Source organism: Triturus cristatus, chromosome 4_2, assembly GCF_964204655.1.
Source record: "Triturus cristatus chromosome 4_2, aTriCri1.1, whole genome shotgun sequence".
NCBI lineage: Eukaryota > Metazoa > Chordata > Amphibia > Caudata > Salamandridae > Triturus > Triturus cristatus.
In genome coordinates this window covers 15,616,320-15,635,313 of record NC_140586.1, presented here as the reverse complement: position 1 = coordinate 15,635,313, position 18,994 = coordinate 15,616,320, and the positions used below count along the sequence as shown (strand labels likewise).

The following is an 18,994-nucleotide window of genomic DNA, read 5'->3' as shown; positions in this document are numbered from 1 at the left end:
AATAATAAATATCAAACGCATTATTTTCACGTTTTACTAGCTTGTTTATTTTTTATTTTTTGGGAACGCTGGGGTGTTACCACAAATCAAACAACATTTGGGAAAATGCTTAAACACATATGCTGTACGAAAGAAGCAGCCCAAAATGTTTTCAAAGTCCGATCTATTCCTAAAATGCATGTTCAAGTTCAGCTTACGTTCAAAAATACTACAGTGTATGCCCACATTGTAATTTTGGTTAACCAAAGGAACGGTATAAACTACTCATACAAACAAATACTTTTGACTAAACACTGGACACATCGCATTGCTTTCCCAAACTAGAAATATTTTAGCCATAGTTAAACAGTGTTTGCTTGCAGAGAATCTGTTTCTGAAAACAAGTTAAAATATTTAGTGGAACTGGAACTGCACCACTTGCTTTCAAAACATCTGTGCCCCTAAGGAGTCATTTACATTTAACAACTTTATTTTGGCATTTATACCATAAAGGTTTTCGCATCATCGCAGACCAAGCAGCAAAAATAGAAAAAGATAAATAAATAAAACATGTGCAGTACATAGAGTACATCATATTGATGCGCTAATGTCACGGGTAGTTGGATTCTGCAATGCAAGACAATAAAAACAACTCTAAAATACCAGCTATAATGGAACAAGCATTGGAAATGCAATAGGTCTCGCATTTATCTGATTTGGAGCTATTGGTATTGTAAATGGAAATTATTTTTACTTATGCAATAGATATGCCCTCACCACCTTAATAAAATAAAGAACCCCATTGTGTATGTTTTTATGTAGTATTAACATAGATATAATAAAAAGAGAAATGTCCTTTTTGTAATAAAATACTAACCAATCCTGATTGGCACAGTTTTAAGTAATTAAAATTACTTACTGGCATAAAACACAGCTTATAAAAAACTTGACATTTTACAACATATGTTGTTTTGTTTCACTTATCGAATATGTTTTCGCTGTTTTTAATACTAGAATACTTGTATCCAATGTATATAGTGCTGATATGCCAATACATCAGCTTCAAAGCACTACATAGAACAATACATAAAAAAGGGAGAACCTGACAGTGGAACCTTCCAATTAACAGCACCTAACCTGTTTTTACACTCCTTGCGTGATGTCCCTTATATTCAGTGGGATCTGTGTGCACACTGTATAGTACCCACCATCACAGTACTTGTTCCAGCAGGAACTTAACAATTCAAAAACCAAAGCACAGGTGCACCACTCAAAAAAAAACTTTTGCCACGGAAGATCATTTTAGCGTCCATATCAAAGAAAGAAAGTTCTTGAATTTATTATTTTTTCTTTCTCTTTTATTGTTTCTTTTTCATATCACGTTCCTGAAATACAGCGACACAGTACACAGTACAGCCGACGCGTTTCGTCCCCTTGAGGGACTTCTTCAGGGCAATAGATATAGGTGGAGTAAGACCACAAGTAGCAATAAATACAAAGTAGACAAAGGTAAAACAAAGGCGGACAACAGAGTATAACAACACGTTCAGGTGTGTAATAGCCCCATTTTGTTTGTATTGTTGTGTTTTCAGCTCCTCAATGTTTCATATGTTTATTAGTAGTTAGTGTCACAGATATTGTTCTCAGTAAAGCACTCTCACCCACTTTCAGTACCTTTTATGTGCTATTAAAAAAGCGTCCAAATAAATATAGTTGCACAGAGAGACTCACACAAACGTGTAGGCACAGAAACACGCATACACAAACGCATACACAGACATGCCCACATTCCGGAACACAGCCAGCTGAAGCCTCATACACAGATACATGCAAACACACATGCAAACATTCACACACACACACAGGCACCAGCACATACATAGACACACACACGTGCACACATACATGCACTTAAGCAAGCATGCACATACAGCATTACCAATGGGAAATTCATCTACACGCACACACACGCATATATACAAGCACACACACTCCTACATACCTACACATGTGCACACTCAGACACACATGTCTGCAGGCATGCACACTCACAATTATCGTGTCATCAGGTTTGTTGGGATTAACACCTGTGTGCATCACGTTCTCAGATTTCAGGTGGGTCATGGAGCATTTGTACAGCACACGACTGCACTAATGAGGCCTTGCAGTACTCACACTGCAAACAGAAGTTCTAGGCACACCTGAATACTTTCCTTGAAGAAGTATGACGTAGTAGTATGTTTCATATGAGAAGTTTTGGGTGCGGAGTGTAAGGTTTTGACAAGAAGTGTGAAAAAAACAAGCATACAGAAATACATACTTACAAAAGTGCAGGTGGATTTGTGCCATGGCGCAGCGGGGAGACCCCTGGGGGTGGAGGGAGGAGGACAGGCAGAGCAGCAAATGCAGCGGAGGAGAAGAGGCGTTGTCGCCTCATTAAGGGAAAGGTTGTGTTTGTGCCTAGTGGGGGGAGGGGTCTTAATGCAAAGCAGGAGGGAGAAAGCAAATAGAGCTTTAAGGAGCGTGCAAAGGGAGACAAGGGGTGCAGGTGGGCAAAAAAGTGTGTATATTTTTGCATCGCGCTTTCACTTTAACAATAGCAGTTAAAGTGAAAGCGCCGCATTGGTACTTGCAGAGGCGCTGGCACCCGCAATTATGATTCCGCAGGACGCGGGCAGGCCGTCTTCAGCCCCCCCCAGCCATTGCGAAAACAAAAAAAAAAAGAAGACACAGCAAAATAAAGGCACACGAGGATGCCGCATTGGTACTTACAGAGGCGCTGGCACCGCAGTTATGACTCCGCAAGACGCGGGCAGGCAATCTTTGGGCCCCCGCCATTGCTGCAGAGTGGAGTAGCGGGCCGCAACCAGAGCCCAAGGGAGGGTGCACACCGGAAGCCATCCCGGTACACGCAACCAGAGCCGAAGGGAGGGTGCACACCAGGAGCCATCCCGGTACACGCAACCAGAGCCGAAGGGAGGGTGCACACCAGGAGCCATCCCGGTACATGAGGGAGACAGCAGGCGGTAGTGATGCACAGGAAGTCAGGATACAGAGGGCCCATGCACAAATGGGGAAAAAAGTGCCTATCCAGTAAGTGAAGGAGACAGTATCACGCCACAAGTAAACGATCCAGTCTATGTGGGCGGGGCCAAAAGGAGAGAGGGTGGTAACAAGGAGGGACTAAAAAGCCTCACTTACAATCGGAGGCCAGCGTTTAGCATGTACGATAACGCAAGCCAATGAAAACACGGGGCGGAGCCTACACTCCACTTCTAAAAGTTAATCGATTAAAAGAAGTCTCGCAGAGCGAGCGGCACATGCGTGCTGCAACTCTAGGCGAGACCTAAAAAGGACGAGTGTAAGACTACCAGCTGAATAATAAAGTCCATATATTTATAGTTATTAGAATAAAATAATGACATTAAGACTTTTGAACTTTCCTCGTATTGCCCCACATGTGCCCTAAAAATATGCCAACAGCACAAGCAGATAAGGGCCTAGCGTCTGATCTTACAATTTTCAAAACTATTTCATAATTGCGTGTTCCCAACTATCTGCAAATTGGTTTTATCCACTTAGCTCATGGAAGCGCATATGCTGGGCAAGCAAACACTACATGAGCAACAGATTCAATAGCAGCATTGCAGCCATGACATAACGGAGTTGGCGACGAATTATGATGTCAACTGCTCGTAAAGGTGTTCAAAGGAAGCGTACCAATCCTGATCTGGATGTAGAGGTTTCTATCATTCGGCAACTGGATTATATCTAGATACTTTTCCAGGATACTAAACGATTTGAAATCCAGAAACTTGCTTGTGAGTAATTCACAAGATGGGTTACTAAGCTCAGCTTGTGTTACCCATTCCTAATACCGTATTTTCACAAGATCTTTTGAGAGAAAAGAAGCAGGAACAGTATTATCACAAATTTACTGCAGCCCAATATCAGACAGCAATCTCTTCACAGTGCTTATCCAAGCTATCTTGTTGGACTTATCCAAAATACTAACTTCCATTAGGGTATTGGCATAGGGAAGCAATTCTGGTGTAGACCTAATTTGCCTCCAAAATAGCAGTGGGCGTAGCTTGGCCTTATCAGTGATGGATTTCCTTCCATGTCCAGGTTGGGTGGGTAGAGTGGAGTACTCAAGGGCAAAAGCAGCAAACGCCTCAAATACTTATGTTCGGATCTAGACAGGTCATCTAATTTAGTAAACCCCCACAATACGGCCCCACAGAGGGAATTGTAAATCTGTAGGGCAGCTGCAACTGGTTTGCTGGACGATGTGAGATGTTCCTTCATAAGTGCATCAATTATTTGCCTATGCATCAAGGTCATCTGCGACACATAGGGTTTCCATGACATGCGGTCTGATAATTTTATGCCCAAATTGTCAAAGGTGTTTACTCTACCAAGCAAAACCCCTCCTAGATTAGTCCTCCCGCTATAGGACTTATGGGGGTTTATCGCCATATATTTATTTTTTGACATGTTGATCTTAAGGCCTTGCATACTGTAGAAATCTTTCAACCGGTTTAATAACAACTGAAGACCTCCTGGAGTTTTGGATGCAAACAAGGTGTCATATGCAAATAATAGGGTCAAAATGTTTTCCCTTCGAAGCAGGGGAGCGTCTACAGGATGGAGAGACAAAAAATGGACTGCATTAATCAAACAAAGTGAAAAAAGAGTTGGTGTCAAGACAAACTCGTGACCGACTCTCCTGTTGACATTTATTGGATCGGTGAGCAGAGGGAAGCAACCTTAACAACAAAGTTTTAATTACGACTTACCTGAACAACGAAGCCCGAACAACGAAAATGCTTAACAACGACTTTCCTAAACCACAACTTTTCTAAACCAAGAACGATCTAAGACTGCCAAGGCCTGACACGAAAGGCTTCTAAATTTGTGATTAAGCAATTTACAAATATGTGTCTGCCTGAAACGTTTGAGGTTGTGAGCAGCCACACACTTTAGTTAAGCCCCCTCCTATGACTGCTAAAAGAGAAGCATCAGTTGTGACTCCTGTTTCTAAGTAATGTCAAAATGATAAATGCACACGCACGACAGGGCAGGTGTGCATTTCAGTCCTGAGAAAGAAGAGATAAAGCTGTTTAAGGTGCTCTTCCCCTTCCCCGTTCTGAAGCCTCCTTGCTGCAGAGGAACACTCTGCATGGTAGTCACTCCCCTTCGCCCCCACTGACCTGACACGCTCATCGACCCCTGGCATGAATCACTTGGCACTGCAGCCACCAGGCAGGCGGGCTCTGAGGAGCGCGGGGATGCAGTCAGCTTTCATCATGCCAGCTTTGTAGCAACGTCGGGGGCACAGCGTTACTGGGAATGCTCTGGACTCAGCCAATAAGGGAAGATGGGGGTGTGGGGGGTCTCCCCCCACAAAAACATTGTTTAAATTAATCTATTAGATTTCTTTTATAAAAAAATGTCAAACATGCGGATTAAAAAAAAAAAGGTGTAAATGTGTATTTTAAATATTTGATCGTGGTTTAGGAACTCATTCTAAAAAAAAGTAGTGGTTTGGGATTATTCGTAGTTTAGCCATCGTGGTTGAGGAATTCGTGGTTTAGGCAGTAGTGGTTTAATCATACATCCGTGAGCAGACCTTGGTCACCCCAACGCACTCTACCATAGTTAGCCTCAAGGAGACGAAATATTAAAGATAAAATCTCATTAGGCTTTCCCATTTCATGCAACACATGCCACAACTTACGTCTAGGGACCAGATTGAAGGCTGACTGTATGTCAATAAAAGCAACATGCAAGCTTCCTTTACCAATGACAACCGTTTTCCAAAATGAAATGAGAAACTGAATACCTGGTCAATTGTTCCAGTCTTCTGTCTAAAGCCAGCTTGTTAGGGTGTTAGAATGTCATTATCGCTAATCCCTTCCTGGATCTTAGGCAAAAGGGTGTGACAAAACACTTTTTGGATTGAATCAACAAGGCTAATAGGCCTATAGCTACAAGGTCGGTTCCTATTGTCTTTCTTAAATAAGGGAATCACCTCTGCACCCTTTCAAAACCGAGGAATTGGAGCGCCCACTGCTATAGGACTTGAAAGAAACAAGATGTAAAGTTACCAATTATCCCTCTCGGGCAGGAAGGGGTAACCAGGAATATCATCAGGGCCCGATGCTTTGGCTTGGACAATTGAATCAGTTGAGGCCTGAATGTCGCCCAAGGTGAATAAATCCTTATTAGCAACCTGAGTTAGTGCAGGTGGAGCTGATGGGGAATGAGTCAGACAAATGACAGAATAAAGGGAGTTAAAATGAAGGTACCAAACAGAGACAGAAATATGGTTATCAGGGGAGGTCACCCCCATGTGTCCTCCCCACACAACAAAGGACCAAAACGTTTTGGAATCTTTACAGTAACAAGCTTCCTTGATAACCAGCCATCTAGTCTCATCCCATTCCCGCTTAGCCTTTATCAGAGCATGCTTATTCAACCTTCTTTGGGTTCTCATATGGGCCTTGTCCTTGGAATTCATGGCTAGAGAGTGGATTTCTTAACTGACTGCACTCTTGGTTAAACCAAGATGTTGGTTCCCTTTTTCTTTCTCTAAAACTAGACTTCTGTACAGACACAGTGAAGTGGGACACCAACTGCTCAAAAAAACAGGAATGAACAACTGGAACGATATTCAACCCTCCGGTCTCCGCATACAGGCCAGTACTCACTGACGTACATACTAACAAATCCTGAATAATAAGCTGGAGTTTTTCTTCGTTTGGAATCAACTGTTGCCACTTAAGGCGATGCTTATCGTTAAAAGGTATCACATCCTGGGTTATCTGGCGTTTTTGAGGCACACTACCCATTGGGGACAACAGACTAAGGCAAAGGTGGTTATGGTCACTATCTGATTTTGCGCTCACTACCATATCATTAACAATAGACCAGAGCTTCAAGTCTATCAGGATATAATCTATACGACTCATACCAATTTTTCTATTAAAAGCATTAGCTGCCATTCTATCCAAATTAGCCCAACCATTACTTCGCCCTCAACACAAACTCCAAAGTCAGGGGTTTCAATTGATGTGCAACATGTGATCATTCATTAAGAGGAGGTAGTTACAAGCTGGGGATTGACCATAATTAATTTACCTCCACCACTTCGTACAAATCGTCCCTGTCCAAAGGTTTAAATGTGATAAAGCTGGGGCGTGGCCTGAAGTATTGGTGAGTAAGTCACTTCTGCTGTGAACTTCTGCCGGAGCACCAAATCCGACCGAAATCCTGCCATCCTGAATGCGCACTGTGGGCCCCGAATTGACCGTTTGAGTTGACCATATGCCGCTGGCTGAGAAACTAATGATCCTGTGTTGACAGGCCCGCTGAAACTATCCAGACCACTGCAGAGCAGCCTTGACAGGCACCCTGCAAGATGGTGGCCTGACTGGTCTGACACACCTTGAAGCTCCTCCTGCACCTGCCCCTTTGGAGAGAAGGTGGTGCAGACAAGCTGCAGGAGATGGGACCCAGGGAATATTGATGTGGTGATCGCCCGCCCCTCCGGTAATAAGAGTCCGTGGCAGACAAAGAGGCCGCACGGCGAGAGTCGCCGCTCGACTGAGATTGTAACTGGGTGGAAGAGCCACAAGGTGATATATGGGGACGGAGCCGATTACAGGCAGCCCTGAGTGAAGTGAAGCAGCGACATTGATGGGCCCGGAGGACTGGTTCCAGGGGTCTGCTGACAGGCCCAGGAGAGCTGTGGTACCAGAGTGGTGCGAGGCTGGAGACCAGCAGTGCAGATTGCGGCCCCGGGGAGTCAAAGTGATGAATGCCGGGGCCTAGAGAGGAGGTGGACCGCTGGGCCTGCACTGAAACTTATCAGACACTTGCCCCCATCACAGATCTGGGTTGACTCCGTCATCTTTCTTTAGCTCTCTTTGCCACCGCAGTTCAGATCCAGATATATGCAAATCAGTCTTGACCCTGTGTCTCATGGGAACAGTCCAGCCCGAACTGCCAAGCCAGGTCTTCCCTGAACTGAAAATAAGCATCCTGGGACCGGATTTGAGGTAACATCTCTCATCAGCCAGGCTAGCTTGAATCCAGTGACAGAGTGAGCAAGGGACCCACGTCTGGGCATACCCTGCCAACTTAGGGCAAAGAAAGCAAACACAAGGAGATGATGGACAGAGCGCTGAAACTTATCAGACACTACCCCTAGTCACAGATCTGGGTTATATCCATAATCGTTCTTTAGCTCAATTTGCCACCTCAGTTCAGACCCAGCTATATGCAAATCAGTCTTGACCCTGTGCCTCATGGGAACAGTCCAGCCCGAACTGCCAAGCCTGGTCTTAGCTGACCCGAAAACAAGCATCCTGGGGCCATTTTCGGGGTACCACCCCTCATCAGCCAGGCTAGCTTGAATGCAGTAGCAAAGTGAACAAGAGACCCACATCTGGGCATACCCTGCCAACTTTGGGTGAACTAAGCAATATGATATATGATACAAAATGGCATCCATACACAAAATGGCGCTGTGAATGCTAACTTACATAAGAATGCTAAACCATATTTTTATATTCCAGTAGACCCTCCTTTTAGCATGAGCAAAACATTTTTGTGTAATAGCAAAAAGACATATAATTCAATAAATCATGAATAAATTGTTCTAGGAGCACTCTGTATTTTCAGCTTCGGGAAGGGAAACAGTAAGGAGAGAGGAAGTCTCAAAAATACCCTCATCTATTTGCTTGAGGTCTTCTACTTCCTTTTGAATCATAATTGTTGCATTAGTATCATGAATCGATATTCTCTTAGGAGCAAGAAGGGTGGTGCAATAAGAGCAACATAAGAGGAAACACTGGACCAGGACACAGCAAGCAATCGAAATCACTATAAAATAAATCACCCTTTCAAGTATCCAACCCATCCACCAAAAAGTGACCAACTCCAATTCCCACTCTCCATTCCTTTAACATTTTCTAGGATGTCTAAAATGTGTTGGGTAATATTCTTTTCCTTATTAGGGAACCCGACTACACACTGGTCTCCTACTACCACGCACACGACACGGCTCTTAGCCAGGATGAAATCAACAGCATATCTAGTTTGCTCAGAATATATCCACATACTTTCCAATTGGGTGGTGATGTCGCGCAAAGCCGCTACTGTGGAGTTAGCATCTGCAACTTACATCCAAAATATTCTCTACTTTTTTCACCCCTGGCCATTGCAGTACCACCGAAGGTAATAATGGAGGAAAGAATCTACCCAAAGATGATACCATTATTATAATTATTGACTTCCAAATCGGTAACTACATCACAGAACTCTGCCGTCAATTTTCTTATTACCCATCGTACATTTGGCTTACTGTACTTACAAGGCACACAGAGGGAGCACCATCCTTAGAGCAACTTCATCTGTACCATTATAAACATTTGAATGAGTACCATTAGATAGAAAATAAAATCCTGGGTGTGCATAAAGTGGACCTTGATAATCTACAGGAGCATATCTGGTGTTCATTCTAAAAGTACCCGGATCCTTTCCCTAAAGACATCGTATTTGTGAACAATATTATTCCAGAACAATTGACATGCAAAAATGTGTCAGTACTGTTTACTATTAGACAAAATGCTGGATAATAATATTGAGCTTTCAGAGTAACCGTTAAATCTTAGTAATGCCAGCCTACTAAGGTAATGTTCTGCTCTCTCATATACAGATTATCACAATATGCCTATTTCAATCTATTTCAATCAACCAGAAAGCTTAATTTGGTAAGGAATTTACAAACCATAAAAGCATTTACAATTTTACATTAGACATTGGTACTGTACATTTATGATATATAAAAGAAGACATAAATTAAAAGAAAAAGTTTGTTTAAAAATGTCCAGTTATACCATCAGAATAATAATATGTGCAAAATAGCAATCCTCTATAGATAAATGATCAATTAGTTATCAGTTTTTCTTTACTTAATCAAATTTTATACATATTGTGTCATTTTAGGGCGGAAAAAGAAAAAGAGCCCCCGCCAGCAAAATTAGGATGCGTTGGGGGATATTCCCAGTTCATCGTAGGGTATATTGTTTTTAGTAAAATCCGCCTAAGCGTCATTTATCTATTGCTTTTTATGGTTTAATTGAGTAAAAATATGCATATTTCAATTTTTTGTCATATGATAGAAAAGAAGACCATAAAAGCTTATAAATTCATTAAGATCTGTCTTACAATTTTTAGCTTCCATATTTCTAGAAACATTATGGAAGAGCAATTTTACAACAATGCAAGTCTAAAAAGTGTTGAAAAATCAAAAGAAAGACATCACAGTTATACAATATGTATTATTGTCACAACCCAGATACCCCTTTCCCCGGGGCTTCATATAATATAAACAAGGACCAGGTTACCCCATTCCAAACTCACCCTTTACCTCTACGAATTGGGCTGGGCGGATATACGTATAATTAACAAGTGACAATGGGTAAGCAGTCCATAAACTTTTAGCAGATTCGGTGGGAAAACAAGCTGTACCTTCTCCAAAAATCTTTTGTGTGTGTCTAGAAGAAAAATTACTTGGCCTGCCCTCTTGGTGCGTATTGAGAAACAACCTTGTTTAGTACATGACGGTGCATCCTGATCACATTCAAAAACCCAGGACACCACACCCAGAATCAATAGCAATAAAATCACAAGAATAGCACATAATCTTTTTCTTGGTAGACCAAAATATGTGTGTATGAACAAGGGAAATCATTGGCTGCTCTTCATCAGCAACCATTCCACTAAAGGGGTACATAGCATATGATTAAGCAAAAATGGCAAAGTGCCAGCGAGAGGAATATACAAGTTCCCAGTGTCTGTCAGAGCCTCACTGGTACAGTCTCCTATTGTCCATCAAAATGTTGGCGCTCTTGAGCACCGGCGGTGGAGCTTGCTCTATCCTAAGCTCATGTTACCACGTCGACTAGGATAATGTACCCCCAAAGGAATACTTTTGATCTATCATGTCCAATGTTCAAACAAACAGTGCACAAATGTAACATCTCCCTAAACTAACTCCGTTGGTACTATAGCAAAGTACACCCTAATTTATACAGTCCATCCCTAACTAATCTGACTTCTCCTTTGGAACACTGTTCCTCAGCCGAGGGCGCAGATTATAACTAGTAACTCCAGGCACAGAGGGATCAGTGAAAAAGGGCTCCTGGAGAGCCCATATTCCGGAGGTACTGCTGCATTCAGCATTTCATCATTGTCCTCATCCATTTTGGTCCAGGCCAGCCTGGCGTCGCTGAAGGGGACAAACTGAGGTACCATCTCACACTCTGAGTCCCCTACTCCATTCCTCACCCATTGATTGTAGGGCAAGGGTAGAGGTATCCTGGGACAATGAGTCGTGTGCACCCAGATCTTTCAGCCAGCAACCTTGACAGCTGTGCATGTAGCCAGGAGGACCGGGTCCCTTCCACCGTGGCTCCAAACTCTTGTTCCGCTGGAAGCTTCGTACCAACATAACATCACTAGGCTGAATATCATGTCCGGGCCCCTCTGGTGTAGCTGGCAGGGCTTCCCGGACCTGTTGGTGAATAGAACGCAAACTTTCAGTTAACTCAGCAAGATAGTCAGCCAGCAATGGATACTCAATATCTGAAAACCACCGGGGTCGCAGGAGGCCCCAAACATTTGCCGGGCGTCCAAACATGACCTCGTACGGTGACAAAATCCTGTCTTAGAATGTGCTGTTGTTCTTGTCGACAAAAGAGCTAAAGGTAAAGCATCTGGCCACTGTAACCCTGTAGTCTCCTGAATCTTTGCCAATTTCAGTTTGAGAGTACTATGCACTTCTCAACCAAATCTTCTGACTGTGGGTGGTTGGTAGCATGGAACTTCTGCTTTACGTGCAAACCATCACAAATTAACTGAATCACTTTGGCATTGAAATGTCTTTCGTTATCACTCCAGATCAAACAGGACAAGCAGAAACGAGGAAAGAACTCCTTCAGGAGTAACTTTGCAGTCGTTATGGCTGTATTGTCTTTAGTGGGGCAAGCCTTAACCCATTTACTGAATGCACAGACAACCACCAGAACATACTTCAAATTATTGCATCCGTCTAGCTCTATATAATCCATTTGAAGGACCTCAAAAGAAAAAGTGGGTGGTGTGAAATTACCAGGAGGTGTAGGGGTGCCCTTTCCAGGACTGTGCATCATACACAACTTCACTAAGTGTGCAACTGTCTTTGAGATATTATCATTCTGACATACAGGATCCAACAACTTGCAAATACCCTTAGTACTGATATGGGTTGGTCCATGAGCCATCGTGACTAGAGAAAGAACATATGCGTCTGGCAACATCCATCTCTGCTTCCCTGACTTATCAATACATCATCTCTCATCGTTCAATTGTGCTGTACTTTCTTGTCACATTGCTAATTCCTCTATCGTGGCCTCACTTTGTATCTCTTTCACATTCTCAAGTGTATCCTCGAACATGGTGACTTCAGGCACCCGCCTAGCGTGACCTGCTACAAAAATTATTTTCATTTTAGTCCGGGCTGTTTCCTTAGCTGTCTGATCTACAAAAGCACTTTCCCTACCTACATCAGTGACTTTACGGTGGGCACTACACTTTACTATAGCCAATTACCTAGGGATTGTCAAAGCAGACAAAAGCCTCAATATGAGGTGCCCATGCAAAATTTTCGTGCCATGCAAAGTAAGAAACCCTCTCTCAGCCCAGAGTCGCCCAAAGTTATGTGCGACTCCAAAGGCGTACTGCCTGTCAGTATAAATATTGATAACCAGTCCCCCACTCAATTCGCAAGCTCGTATTAGGGCACCAAGCTCTATCTTGGGCCAATTGATAGGGAACTTGTGATGTCTAAACTACCGTATGCAGGGTGGTGATAGCATACACAGCAGTTGTAGTGCCATATGGTAATTTAAAACAAGAGCCATCGACATATAGTTCCTCTTTTGGGTCAGATAAGGGAACATCAGTCAAGTCTAACCGTCCTTCCGTCTCTTCTTCCGTCCGGAAGACACAGTCAGGTTGATCAATCCCATCATTCTCAGAAGGGAGGGGCAGTAACATGGCTGGATTCAAAGTAGCACATCTTTTGATCGTGATGTGTTTAGTGAACAATGTCACAGCCAGTCAGACGAGCACTGGCGAGGTGCTGTGTCTTAATCTTATTCAAAAGTGTATACACAGCATGCGGTACCATGACTGTGAGGTCAGTATCAAGTACGAGTCCAGCTGATTGTCTTATCGAGACGGTCACAGCCGTAACCACTCTTAGACAGCTTGGGAGGGCTTGTGCAACAGGGTCAAGAACGGCAGAGAAATAAGCATGTGGCCGTGGTTTATCTCCAAATTTTTGTGTTAAAACAGACAGAATGCAACCAGCCATCTCATGGATGAACAACCCAAATGATTTGTTATAGTCAGGGGTGCCAAGTACTAGAGCTGAACAAAGCGCAATTTTCAATCGTTCAAAAGACTGCTGGCATTAAGGCATCCAAGGCAGAGGCTCAAGCACGTCTTTAGTGGTTAGTGCAAGCAAGGGTTTGATTAGTAACAAGTAGTTAGGTAGCAACTGCTGACAGTAGGACATGATGCCTAAAAAAGCGCGCACATCCTTCTGAGTTTGTGGAACGGGCATTTCAACAATTGTACTGATGTGCTCCAGGGTCAATCTCCTACCCTCTTTCAACAGTAGGTGACATAAATAGGTGACCTCCTGTCGACAATATTGAAATTTAGAAAGAGAAACTATGTACACGTTGGGCCAAATGCAACAACAATTTAACTGTACTATCTCTACAACCCTGCTCTGTGTCAGAAGCAATAAGATCGTCAACATACTACACCAATACATTACCTGCAGGAAGCGAAAGGGAATCTAATTGACTCTTTAAAGCCGGACTCAAAATACTTGGGACTCTCAGTATAGCCCTGAGGAGCTCAAGAGTACCTAAAGCTTCGGCCAGCTAGTGTAAATCCGAACAAGTGCCTGCTATCTGGATGAATGGGAATACTGAAGAATGCATTTTTTATGTCGACGACAGAGAAGAATTTACCAGTGGAAGGGATCATTGTCAAAAGAGTAGTGATGTCAGGGACCACTGGAAACTGGGGAACCACTATTTTATTAACTTCACGCAAATCAATTACAAGACGATAAACATCATCATGCTCATCAAGGGAACCGAAGGGTGTCCGTTTAAGTATTGGAGGGATAGGGCTATTACAAACATTAGCAGTTGTCTCTTCAACCACGCCCTTCTTGATCAAATCCTGAATAATATGAAATGGGCTCGCTCTCCTGCCTGTGGTATTTTATACTGCGGGATACAGGGCAAAATGGCACCATCCTTAAACTGTATCGAGACTGGAGGTATCTGCAGTAGTCCCACATCTGTATCACCTGTCGCCCACAAAGTGGGTGGCACATCAGCAAATTCAACAGGAAGAGGCACATTTTTGGACAAACACTGTTTAGCATGTACTACATTTGGTCTCATCCTCATATAAACACCTGCCTGGGAACAATAAATAGTAGCATGCAGTTTCTTCAACAAATCCAGACTCATCACATTTTCATCACAGTTGGATGTCAACAAAAATGGCAAATCCACAGTGAAAGGACCAATAGTCAAAGCAAGTGGTCTTGAAATGGGGCTTACAACCGGTACACCAGAAAAACCTACCGAAACATTATTATGGCCAGACAGAGCCGCCCCAGGGACCATATTTTGAGAAACAGAACTTTTTGTCACACCTGTGTCTACCAAAAACTCATTAGTCGAACCTTGCAGTTCCGCTGTTACATAAGGACCATGCTGGTCTACAGGTATCTGAATCGGTCCCCCACTCTGTCCCTGGTCATTGAACCTGGGTAGACAGATTATTCAGATCTACCTCCTTGCGATGCCAGGGCACGCACTAAAGATCTCCTTCTATGAATTATAAGAATATCCCTGGACACGGAGTCACGATCCAGTACCCGTGTTGACTTACTTAATTTCATATATAGCAGCCACTGCACTTCGCGTGCAGTCACCTCCCGAGATCTCTCCGCTCCAATCACAGGCGGAACACATCATCTTCCTTATCCTGCAGCATTGACCGCGCTCTGCACCCAATTGGTTGCCAGCCCCTCACCCCAATACACACAAAGGGAAAATGACATATACTTGCTTATAAATGCCTTGAAGAACTCTATGATGTAATGCACAAGATTTTCAATTGAGACTAAGAAAGCCTTGAGAAAGCCCAAGTCGTACTGAGCAGGGGACGAAACACGTGTCGGCTGTTTGGTTACTGTATCATCATAAGAACCATATTTATGAAAATAATAAAGACTTTATTCAAAATCAATATTGGACAACTGTCTTCCTCAGGAAATATTGAATTAAAGAAACATTGGCAATACGTAAAGAGGAGTAAATACTCAAAACCTAAAACACTGTAATCCTAAAACGTACCTTCAAATCGGATGAAGAAATCAGACACACTCATCTTTCTTTTGTCGACAAACTGATAATTTATCCCAATTCACTTTCCTCGGTGGAATAAGAGAATGCATATATGTAATGATGGGGCCTGGCAAAGCAAGTATCTCTGCCCGAGGCTTATCACCTGGCTTTCACTCCTGGTCCCATGCCTTAATTCGATCCCAAATGTCACCCAACTCCGGAGCATGATCTTGAGTATGGACCTGCCTCCAACTATCAACCGGAACAAGAAGACCAAAAAACATTTCAATGTCAGCAAGAGTCATTTCTGTTGAAGAAGCAGTTTCAGTCAATTCTTTATAATAAGCAGTAGGATGTTTCCTAGGATCTAGCAAATGAGTCTTAGGGGATAAAACCTCACTTCTTTTCCACAGAGTATAAACCCATTGTTCTTGGGCCCGGGCCATCACTTACCTCGCCCATCTGTTAACTCTGGTATCTCTGGGTGATCATAAACTGGGACACCGACCTGGGACTTTTCTCATATAGTCTTCCCCATGAGCTATTATTGTCGTAATATTAGCAAAGACTTGTTCCGGCCCCAATTTACTAATATACACTCAATCTTTAATGTCATACAAAATTTGAGATGCTTCCGCTTCAAAGTACTGTTGCCAAAGACCAATCAAAGTAGCTGCCGTGCTGCTGTTTAAAGGATTCAAAATCTCACATGGTCGCCCAGACAGCCTCTACACTATAAATAGGATTATAGGCCCACTGTGCAGCCTGATTGGCTTTTACCGGTTTCTCTTCATCTCCCACATCAAATTGCACTAACTGTTCCATGCACTCCTTAAAGTTCGTCCAACTGCTATCGTCAAATCAACGTACCGGTGTCCCACTACTTAGTAATGTCGGAGGATGAAAAACCACAGTGGGAGAGGCAACAGAAGTAACACGCACTATCGTGGTTGAGGGTTGTATTGCAGGGGAAAGAGTTGGCGAAAGGGATGTTGAGACACTAGATATGGCAGGAGTGCTAACAGTCACAGGGGCCGAGGTCAGGCATCCAACAATTCTTCCACAAAAGTATTTTTTCTTCCTGAGCCACATACGATTTATCAATATGTAATCGAAACCTATCTATCGTCACACTCAAAACCCTTTTCCTGTCTTTCCCTATCATATGCTACAGCTGTCTGAGTCAATGTCTGCATTTTCTCTTTCCGGGCCTCTTTTTCTACCTTCAAATGTCGTTGTCTAGCTGCTTTCTGCCATGTTCTGAGGGAATCAAACATAGACTGCCTACTTCGTCTCTTAAACACCTGCTCCTGTAGAAACCCAATTGTTTGCTCATCAAAAGTGTCCATCAACGGCCACTGCAACTGGGCATTGTCCCTCGTATATTTGTGCCATAATGTACTAAATATAACAGGGCCAAGACCATGCTTCACATACATATCAAAATTTGGAGTGCCTTCTGGGGGCGCCGGCTGAGCTTCTTCCAATCGAGCATCTGCAGAACACCAGTGACAGCACAAAGAGAACAATTTACTAACACCAGGCATGCCCAAAAGAACAGAAATTCACTATTTTATGCCTGGCAAAGCAAGTGCAAATGCTTTTATCCAAAGATGGTCCTTAGACCGTACCAAATACAAACCAAAATGGTACCATACCCACATAAAACCCAAAACAAACACCTGATATATGCAGGTTCAGGCGCCAACTGAAAAAAGTGACCTAATTTGGGTCACTAATGACCACCTCTCAGCTATCCACTAAAATGAAGAGTCGGTCAGACAGTAGAGAATACACACCAATATCTGTTTATTCAAATACACTCAGAGCGGAGCCCAATCTGCCCAGTTGGTTAGGCATGCTGCAGAGGCACTGGCATCAGCAAGCATAACCATACATTTTATACACTTCAAAACCAATGAAAGCACGCCCACCATGGAATTTTCCAGAAAGAGGCAGCTGGACAGTAAATTACAAAGGAGTAAGTTTTGATTCTGGGGTTGGGAACACACTATCTACTATTCAGGGTCACTCTGCCTGTACCCGCCACTAAACAAGTGGGAGAAGGCTTATATCTAAAGGAAAGGTATGCGCTAATAAGAACAGTGCATTTATTAGTGTAGCAAAACTCCGCTCCGAAGAAACAACCTAGAGAAGGTCATTACTCGGAAATGGCAAAGAATTAGTTTCGATCATGATAGAAAATGGCTTCCATACACAAAATGGCACCGCGAATGCTAACTTACATAAGACAATGCTAAAACATTTTTTCTATCCCAATAATTGTCTCTAGCATACAGCTGTTTTTCCTGGATGAAGGGGTTTGTGAGTTGTGGGAGAGGGGTTGGGTATGGAAGAGTGGGGGTTGGTTGGGTGGGGAGGCAGGTTATGGTTGGGTTTTTATAATTTCTGTTAGTCGCATGGGCCATTAAGGGACAGAGACCCCAAGGGAAGATCATGTCCCATGGAAGTATCTAGCTTAGCTGAGACTCCAGACTTTACGGTGCTGACTTGGTATGTCAATGGTTTTGGTGACAAAATCAAAAGGGGTTTGGTGACTCAATATATTAAGAGGCTACACCTAGACATAGTGAAGCTCCAGGAGACATCTGCAGGGCACACAGTGTAGGAGCGCCTACATGGTATTGGCAAATGCAGGATATTCTACCGGGTCATGTGGCGTAGCCATACTAATAAACAAACCTCCCTCCTTTTGGGTCATACGACAATGGTTAGATCCCATGGGACGGTATGCAGGGGTCATGGAAAAATGGGAAAGGTGAGACATAACCCTGATGTGCACTTATGTGCCGCCTAGACTCCAAGCGCCCACACTGAGGAAGATCGTAGACATTCTGCTTGAAACACCTTCAACCCTTCAGGTGACAGGGGAGGATTTCAATGACATATTGAATCCATTGTTCGACTGCTGTGGAGACAATAGGTACTCTCTGGCTACTACCCCTTTGTCACGACTCGCCAGTACCCTCAGGCTTGCTGACCTGTGGCAATAACACCATCCCCAAGACAGGCAGTATTCCTACTACTCTGGAGCACACAATGAATATGCCATCCCCAAGATAGGCAGTATTCCTACTACTCTGCGGCACACAATGAATTTGCCATCCCCAAGATAGGCAGTATTCCCACTACTCCTCTGGAGCACACAATGAGCACTCCAGGTTAGACTAGGTCTTTGTTTCTGGGGATGAAATAAGTGAGGTAGGCCAGGTGAATATCTGGCGTCGGGTCTCTCAGACCACTCTCTGCTCATGGTGAGACTGGGAACCCGGGGTCATGACCATTGTACAGGGTGGCGCCTCAATGCTTGGGACTTGCGTGATGGTAAGAAACTGAGGAGCATACAGGCAGATACAGAAATATATTTTCTTGACATTTAAAATTCTGTTCCTTCTTGGGGTGACGGTGTGGGAGGCCTATAAGGCTGTGCTGCAGGAGAAGGTCCAAAACCAAATTGCTTGGGAAAAGAAAGGGTCAAATCACTGGAAGAACTAGAACAG

General features: G+C 43.4%; 1 protein-coding gene across 6 annotated transcripts in view; it reads right to left on the bottom strand.

Annotated features, from left to right (window-relative positions):
- VDR (vitamin D receptor) overlaps positions 1-18,994 on the bottom strand; it is a 799,659-nt gene that overhangs the window by 507,282 nt on the left and 273,383 nt on the right. The window lies entirely within an intron of this gene.